This window comes from Amia ocellicauda, chromosome 14, assembly GCF_036373705.1.
Source record: "Amia ocellicauda isolate fAmiCal2 chromosome 14, fAmiCal2.hap1, whole genome shotgun sequence".
NCBI lineage: Eukaryota > Metazoa > Chordata > Actinopteri > Amiiformes > Amiidae > Amia > Amia ocellicauda.
In genome coordinates, this window is record NC_089863.1 from 19,038,127 (window position 1) to 19,047,274 (window position 9,148).

The window sequence follows — 9,148 nt, forward strand, 5'->3', positions numbered from 1 at the left end:
ACTTGAGGCTGTAATTGGTGCCAAAGGTGCTTCAACAAAGTATTGAGCAAAGGCTGTGAATACTTATGTGCTTTTTTTGTTTTTTATTTTTAATACATTTGCAAAGATTTCAAACAAACTTTCACATTGTCATTATGGGGTATTGTTTGTAGAATTTTTAGGAAAATAATTAATTTAATCCATTTTGGAATAAGGCTGTAACATAACAAAATGTGGAAAAAGTGAAGCGCTGTGAATACTTTGCTGATGCACTTTATACTTATGTAAAAAACTAAATGTTGCATTAATGTGTTTCAGTATAAATGAAAAATAATAATAATGCAAGAATCTAGGCAATAATGCAGCAATAGGCAAAACCTATGGAACTACCTTTCCATGTATCACAGACATGTCCATTGAAGTACATGATTGTCAGCCTCTTTGTGAGTTATTCAGGTCCCTCAGACATGCCACTGAGCAAAGCTGGGCCTCTCCATGAAGTGACAGAGGGGCACCTCGGGGTTTGACTCCACTAGACCTCTGAAGGTGTGCTGTGGTATCTGGCACCAAGACGTTAGCAGCAGATCCTTTAAGTCCTGTAAGTTGCAGGAACTCGTGCACCTTGAGCTCGTGATTCATCAGACCAGGCCACCTTCTTCCATTGCTCCGTGGTCCAGTTCTGATGCTCATGTGCCCATTGTAGGTGCTTTCAGCAGTGGACAGGGGTCAGCATGGGCACCCTGACTGGTCTGCGGCTACGCAGCCCCATACGCAACAAACTGCGACGCACTGTGTGTTCTGACACCTTTCTATCAGAACCAGCATTCACTTTTTCAGCAATTTCAGCTACAGTAGCTCGTCTGTTGGATCGGACCACACGGGCCAGCCTTCGCTCCCCACGTGAATCAGTGAGCATTGGCCGCCCATGACCCTGTCGCCGGTTCACCGCTTTTCCTTCCTTGGACCACTTTTGATAGGTACTGACCACTACAGACCGGGAACACCCCACAAGAGCTGCAGTTTTGGAGATGCTCTGACCCAGTCATCTAGCCATCTCAATGTGGCCCCTGTCAAAGTCGCTCAGATCCATACGCTGCCCATTTTTCCTACTTCTAACACATCAACTCTGAGGACAAAATGTTCATTTGCTGCCTAATATATCCCACCCACTGACAGGTGCCATGATAACGAGATTATCAGTGTTATTCACTTCACCTGTCAGTGGACATAATGTTATGGCTGATTGGCGTATATATAAATGTGTGTGTGTGTATGTGTGCATGTGTGTATGTATGTATGTGTCATTTTTGAAAAATTTAAGTTACCCTAAAACTGTAGTAATTTAGTTTGAACATAATTCAAGTACATGCTTCGTTTCTTTTTTTTCTTTTCTTTTTGTTTAACAGACATATTTCCAATTACCAAAATAAAAGATGAAAAGATCCCCTCACCGGAAATTCTTCTAATCACTTTTGGTAACATGAGAGAGGTTAAATAAGGCATCACTCGTTGTGTGTTAGCTGGGTATTTGGTGCGCCAGCTTTAGATAATTAATGTATCCCTCTGGAAATAATGAGTACATGTTTTAAAAAAGTTTTGTAAGATGTTTATATTTTACCAGAAAGTATGTATAAAGCACTCGTACTCTGAATAAGCAAAACCCTAAAAACGTCTTGTTTGACGTTGAGTGTAACCTCTACAGGTTTCTTTGCAAAGTCTAACGTATCTAAGCAAGACAATATCTTTCTGCCCTAACCCCAGTTGAAAATACGTATTGAGAGGTCATCAGCTGCCTTTACGAGTACCTGCAAAACAGGAAAACGAGAAGGCGGGATATCATAAACTTATTTAATCTTTTAACATGTTTAAAATTCATTATATGTTCGAATACAACAGACGAATTGCCACCGCATTTAACACCAACCCCATAAAAACGACACCACGTTCACAGTGCATGCCACAAATCCTGCTGACTTGACTCGGTCTTTCATACATTTAATTTACATTAGGTGCATTAGCAATTTTGCACATTATTATTAAATCTTAATAAGGCTTACCGAACTGTAGAGCAGCTCCTCTTCCAGCTCTCGACTGGCGAATGTTCCGCGGATCTGAATCTGGAAGCATAGTCTACTTAATTATGGCGAAATAATGCAATATTAGCTCATAACGCAAGACTTATTGGGAAATTACGCTATATTATCTCATACAAACGCAATCATTATTGCAAAATTACGCAATATTAACTCATAATAGAACGCGATATTGTATTTTTCGCTGTGGGGCTAATCGGCTTCAGTACTTTAATTCGTAATTCACACTGATGGATCACAGTCACAGACACACACTTCGAACATAATGTCTAAACATTGAAAATGATAATAGATATCTGACAGGGGAGGAGAAAGTGACTTCCACAGCAGCTGGGCGATGCCTCTCGTGTTAGCAAAGGTGATGTGTTAGAAGAATTTCCGCTGAGGCAATCTTTTCATCTTTTATTTTGGTAATTGGAAATATGCGTGTTAAAATATAAAAATAAAAATCATTCGGTCTATGCGAGGCAATTCAGTAAAACGATGAACAGATAAGCTTATTTTAAAATTAATTAACTGTAGAAGTCATGTATGTATTTTCTTTCACTGCCATGTTTATTTAATTTTAAAGATAATACATCGTAGATATAAATTAAGGAAATCATTGTCTAAATTCCCCTAATATCATTACCATATATCCTCTAAAAATAAAATAATATAGTATCTATTTTTCCACAAGAAAACCAGTCTCCCAGGAGACTGTCAAAAATTGCCGGCACCAGCTATATTTCAAGCCAGTGCAAGCGGGGTATTGGGTAAAGTTTTCAACTAGCAATAATCGCGCCTCGGATCAACCTCATCAGCTACGATACTGCCACTGCGCAAAGATAAAGCACTGTCAGGGACGCAAAACCAACCCAATTACAACACGAAGCAAGCGTGTCGTGGTGATGTCTCTTAAATATACATTATATTTTAAATACAATGATATTGAAGTATATAAAGGGTCATTATATAAGCATAAACAACGTAATTGGGATGTATGAGAAAACAGTTCAGTCAAGGGCATTACATACATCTTTTAAAGATAACCGGGACATCATGGGATATAATATTATGCAAATGTAGAGGATGGAAGGAGGGTAGATTCTTGTGCTTGTAAGTAATGCTTGTGGGAAGCACCGGCACTTCTGATGTGAATCTTTTCCCATTAAGTTCAACGCGTTGAATGTTGCCTAATGCCTATGACACACATTTAGTTGAGGATCATTGTACCAGTGACACGGAGTCTGAAGCAGAAGTTGCCAGTGCAGACCCTCTGAATCACTGATGGTATGTCAGCAGCACTCTTGAACACATATATGTCAATGTGTGTCGCACCCTTCATTGTGACGATGCTTCCCTTTTTGAACTAAATATCAGAAAATGTTGGCAGTGAATAGGAAAACGAATTTTTGTGATATCAGAATCTTTCCATTGCTGCACGGCTTGACAAGTGGAAGACATAGAAGACTGTGAAGCAGGTGATATCCACGGGGCCACCAAGTTTTCACCACGAAAGTGTTATCAACACTGCAGAAAATTGGACGTTGACATAACTTGATTTTTATTTCAGTTTTTTTCTTTATCAAGTTTCTTAGTGTATACTGTGCTTAACTCGAAACTTCCTTTTTTAAAGGATTGCAAGACTCGGATTGGGCAAATGATTCGTTCAGTTACGTAACTGATAGCTCAGCTGGAACAAGAAACAGAATGGGTAGGGAGTCCTCCAGGACCAGGGCTGTGAACCACTGGCCTAGCTACATGGCAATGTGGGATTATTTGATGCAGTTACCCCAGTTTTATGGCTGTGTTTCTGTGTGTCATTTAGTATGTTTTGTTCATTTTCCTGTTTAGGCAGACTTGTGCTACTTTGAGGATGACTTGAATTCACTTTCCTTGTACAATAGCCTGGCGTTATTTCAATCATGTGAATGCCTCAAGCGGTCTACTAATAGCATTGTTTAATTGAGGAACTTCAAGTCAGACTTGCACCATTCATACAATCATGCTATACGCAATCAGAATCCGACTTCAGATTTGCGTCATATAATGGTTGTATGTGACAGCTGGAATGACGTCAGACGTCGTAACATTGACATTATTCTGAGGTCATTCCAACTTTCATAGACAAGCATTGTATGAGCACAATCTGATGTCTAGGCAACGTCATTCCAACTAACTGTGGCACCTGGAAAGGACCACGGCATATGACATCTTCTTCAGTAAACCTTATTCAGAAACAAATCGAAGCAGGGAAGCTTTTTTCGGTACAATAGCTTGAAATGGTTCAATGCTTCGGAAAGCTTACTTTCCCCCATCACTAGTTTTCAGCGATCCTTTATAAAGATCTTGATTGAGCCTGATGGGAATCGTTGCGTTTCTATCATTTGAAAGATGATACAGGGAGTCCAGCGTACAGCGTTTAAATTGAGGAACGCATTAGCTACGCTCCTCGGATACCTTGACCTACACGTTGTAGCCAGTCGTGAATCTTCTGTTTTTCCACCAGAACACCAGTCTCCCAGGAGACTGTCAAAAATTGCTGGCACCAGCTATATTTCAAGCCAGTGCAAGCGGGGTATTGGGTAAAGTTTTCAACTAGCAATAATCGCGCCTCGGATCAACCTCATCAGCTACGATACTGCCACTGCGCAAAGATAAAGCACTGTCAGGGACGCAAAACCAACCGTCTTACAACACGAAGCAAGCGTGTCGTGGTGATGTCTCTTAAATATACATTATATTTTAAATACAATGATATTGAAGTATATAAAGGGTCATTATATAAGCATAAACAACGTAATTGGGATGTATGAGAAAACAGTTCAGTCAAGGGCATTACATACATCTTTTAAAGATAACCGGGACATCATGGGATATAATATTATGCAAATGTAGAGGATGGAAGGAGGGTAGATTCTTGTGCTTGTAAGTAATGCTTGTGGGAAGCACCGGCACTTCTGATGTGAATCTTTTCCCATTAAGTTCAACGCGTTGAATGTTGCCTAATGCCTATGACACACATTTAGTTGAGGATCATTGTACCAGTGACACGGAGTCTGAAGCAGAAGTTGCCAGTGCAGACCCTCTGAATCACTGATGGTATGTCAGCAGCACTCTTGAACACATATATGTCAATGTGTGTCGCACCCTTCATTGTGACGATGCTTCCCTTTTTGAACTAAATATCAGAAAATGTTGGCAGTGAATAGGAAAACGAATTTTTGTGATATCAGAATCTTTCCATTGCTGCACGGCTTGACAAGTGGAAGACATAGAAGACTGTGAAGCAGGTGATATCCACGGGGCCACCAAGTTTTCACCACGAAAGTGTTATCAACACTGCAGAAAATTGGACGTTGACATAACTTGATTTTTATTTCAGTTTTTTTCTTTATCAAGTTTCTTAGTGTATACTGTGCTTAACTCGAAACTTCCTTTTTTAAAGGATTGCAAGACTCGGATTGGGCAAATGATTCGTTCAGTTACGTAACTGATAGCTCAGCTGGAACAAGAAACAGAATGGGTAGGGAGTCCTCCAGGACCAGGGCTGTGAACCACTGGCCTAGCTACATGGCAATGTGGGATTATTTGATGCAGTTACCCCAGTTTTATGGCTGTGTTTCTGTGTGTCATTTAGTATGTTTTGTTCATTTACCTGTTTAGGCAGACTTGTGCTACTTTGAGGATGACTTGAATTCACTTTCCTTGTACAATAGCCTGGCGTTATTTCAATCATGTGAATGCCTCAAGCGCTCTACTAATAGCATTGTTTAATTGAGGAACTTCAAGTCAGACTTGCACCATTCATACAATCATGCTATACGCAATCAGAATCTGACTTCAGATTTGCGTCATATAATGGTTGTATGTGACAGCTGGAATGACGTCAGACGTCGTAACATTGACATTATTCTGAGGTCATTCCAACTTTCATAGACAAGCATTGTATGAGCACTATCTGATGTCTAGGCGACGTCATTCCAACTAACTGTGGCACCTGGAAAGGACCACGGCATATGACATCTTCTTCAGTAAACCTTATTCAGAAACAAATCGAAGCAGGGAAGCTTTTTTCGGTACAATAGCTTGAAATGGTTCAATGCTTCGGAAAGCTTACTTTCCCCCATCACTAGTTTTCAGCGATCCTTTATAAAGATCTTCATTGAGCCTGATGGGAATCGTTGCATTTCTATCATTTGAAAGATGATACAGGGAGTCCAGCGTACAGCGTTTAAATTGAGGAACGCATTAGCTACGCTCCTCGGATACCTTGACCTACACGTTGTAGCCAGTCGTGAATCTTCTGTTTTTCCACAAGAAAACCAGTCTCCCAGGAGACTGTCAAAAATTGCCGGCACCAGCTATATTTCAAGCCAGTGCAAGCGGGGTATTGGGTAAAGTTTTCAACTAGCAATAATCTGTTTTATTAGGTGTAGTATTTTACATGACATAGAAAAAAAACAATTCAAATTTTTAATACTTGTGATTAAAAACTTTTAAAATCAATTCTTAAAATCACTTAAAATTTTTAAAATCTTTGTGATTTAACAAAAAACAAAATAATTAACTTCAAATAAACATGTGCACAAAACAACAAAACAAACGTGATTTAAGCAAAACTGCTCACCAACATAAAAGTCAAATACATTGAAAATAACTGAAAATGCATTGGACAAAATAAAGAAACAATTAAAAAGGTAAAAATAAAAAACAAACAAAAAAGGTCCAATGCATTAAAAATTAAATCCAAAACGGACAATGTATTTGACAAAAGAATATAACAAAACTAAATCAATAAACCCCTAAACAATTAGTGATTAAAAACAACTAAATCTTTAAAAACAGTTAAGATCATTTTAAAATAGTTTTAAAAACAATCATCCATAAAATAATTAAAAGATCTTGGACTCGGGCTCCAGCAGGGGGAACTGACCGTCCCCGGAGGTGGGTCCCATCATGGGATCCTGAGTTCCCCCAGATCTTGTATGTGCCAGTTCTTATAGGCTTCCTCCTTGCCCCTCTGATGGACCTCCAGATTGACGTAGTCCCTTACGAGCACCATGCCCCTCCGCGCGATGACAATCGGGTCCAGCTCCTGCTTGTTGAATAGACAGATGTTCCGTCCCTCCCACAGGGCCTGCTTCACTGCGCAGACGACACGCCACCACCTCGCTCAAGAAGGGCAAAAGAAAAATTGTCTCTATGAAACACCCCCTCACAGCCGACCCCCTCACAGCCGACACCCCCTCACAGCCGACCCCATCAGAGCCGGCCCCCTCACAGCTGACACCCCCTCACAGCCGACACTCCTCCGCAACCCGTCCTGCGGTCACTGTCCCTTCTGGCGTCCAAAGCCGTGTCTCTCACACTCCGCTCTCCTGCTCTGTCCCGGCCAGCGCCGCTTTCACCCTCTGCTGGGATAACAGGTGTGACAGCAGTGAGTGAAGGCCGGGGTCAGGCCTCAGTGATTCAGGTGAGTTGCGCAGTGATCACAGTCCCGCAGATTCAACAATAGTGAAGTAAAGTGAAATCAAAGTGAACAGTCAATCAATCAAAATAAACAATCAGTGAAGGAAAAACAACTTAGTGGATAATAAGAATTAAATCAAGTAAACGAGAATAATAAAAGTGCAATAATAAAACTAAATAAAGAACCCAGACGTACCTTCACCTCCATTATAACCCATGGACATGACAATATCGATTATCATTTTTATTTGTGAGAGTGAGGACACATTGTACAAACGCAGGGCACGAAGTCTGCGTACACAAGAGGGGTCATGTCTACATTGTAAAACAGCTCCTAAAATTACTATGTATAAAATATATTCCCTAAACTAATAAACAGCAAAATAATCAAAATGAAAGGAAACACTACACTAAGCTAAAGCACCCCCCTGAATAAATACAAAAGAGAAACAGGGGCAGCAACAGTATATAAAAAGCAGCATTATTGTTACGGTACAAAGCTTCAAAGCAACCCTTCATATTCCCCAGTGAATCAGACACCCCAGTGAGTGCTTCCAGTAACAGATGAGGCTTTTCAGCAGGAGACAGGCCTGGGAAGTAAAGTCACTGACACAATGTCTGTTCGTTTATCTTCAGTTTATTGAAAGTTTCACACAGTCTTTTATACATCTAAAAGCAATATTTCAAAGGAGGTTCGGGCCGTCCCGAACCTGGATGATATCTTTTTGACATATGTCCTAGGGCAGTTCCGAGACACGAGAAGAAATAATTCATTAGGTATTCTTTATAATTAGGGAATCACTATTTCATCCAGACATGGAAGCGCTGGTACCAAGGACACAGCACACACTATACTGATAAGAACGTGATATATATATTTTCGGTTCGTTACCTAAGGAATGTCCACGGCAGTAGAAATTATCTCTAAGCAGAGACATTCTAATAAGAACAAATAAACCCTCATAGGAGCAAGTTTTAACTAGTAACTTACTGGAAGGTTTCTTATATTTTCTAACAATTATTTTTTCCATAGTTAAAGTCCAATCCACCGCAAACAGTGAGTCAAATTTAAGATCTGCTCTTTAGTCATTAAATTGTCTCACTCAGTCAAATAGCATGGTAACCCAGAGGAGTATAGAGGGTTCTGGCCTACAGCAATAATCGCAGCAATAGAACATTATTCTCACAGTGCCATTCCTCACTGTCTCATACAGGGTATTGATCTCAATTCTTCCACTCCGTAACATCCAGCTGGCTTGGCGCATTCACGCATTCATGACTGCCAACTTCCCCGCTACCAGTGCCTCAATGCCTGTCTCCATGGTACATTTGCCCACTGCCATCTGTCATCCTTGGGAATATCCCCGGCCAGCACTACGTCCATGTCGTATACATCTCTGCTCGCTACTGTGGGCCCAGGCTGATACCCTGGCTGTACAGCCGGTGCCCCGCTTCCTCCCCATGCCGTCTCTTTTTCTCTTTTGTTCTCCTCTCTGCTTTCCTTCTCTCCCTGCTTGGGCTCAAACACCCCCTTTACATCCCACAGTTCTCTACCTGGGAAACCAAGTGCAGGTGTTAATAGTTAATCATCAGAAAACTGGGTGGCTCCACAATCAGTGTCG

The 9,148-nt window shown here is 40.7% G+C and overlaps 2 non-coding genes and 1 pseudogene across 2 annotated transcripts; all 3 read right to left on the bottom strand.

Annotated features, from left to right (window-relative positions):
- Nucleotides 1–2,759: 2,759 nt before the first annotated feature.
- LOC136769096 (U4 spliceosomal RNA) lies at nt 2,760–2,901 on the bottom strand. Its single transcript, XR_010822076.1, has one exon. It is a non-coding gene; the product is annotated as a U4 spliceosomal RNA (small nuclear RNA).
- Nucleotides 2,902–4,571: 1,670 nt separating this feature from the next.
- Nucleotides 4,572–4,713, bottom strand: LOC136769095 (U4 spliceosomal RNA). The gene has a single exon (XR_010822075.1). It is a non-coding gene; the product is annotated as a U4 spliceosomal RNA (small nuclear RNA).
- A 1,670-nt stretch (nt 4,714–6,383) lies between these two features.
- Nucleotides 6,384–6,514, bottom strand: LOC136769167 (uncharacterized; annotated as a pseudogene).
- Between the last annotated feature and the right edge of the window lie 2,634 nt (nt 6,515–9,148).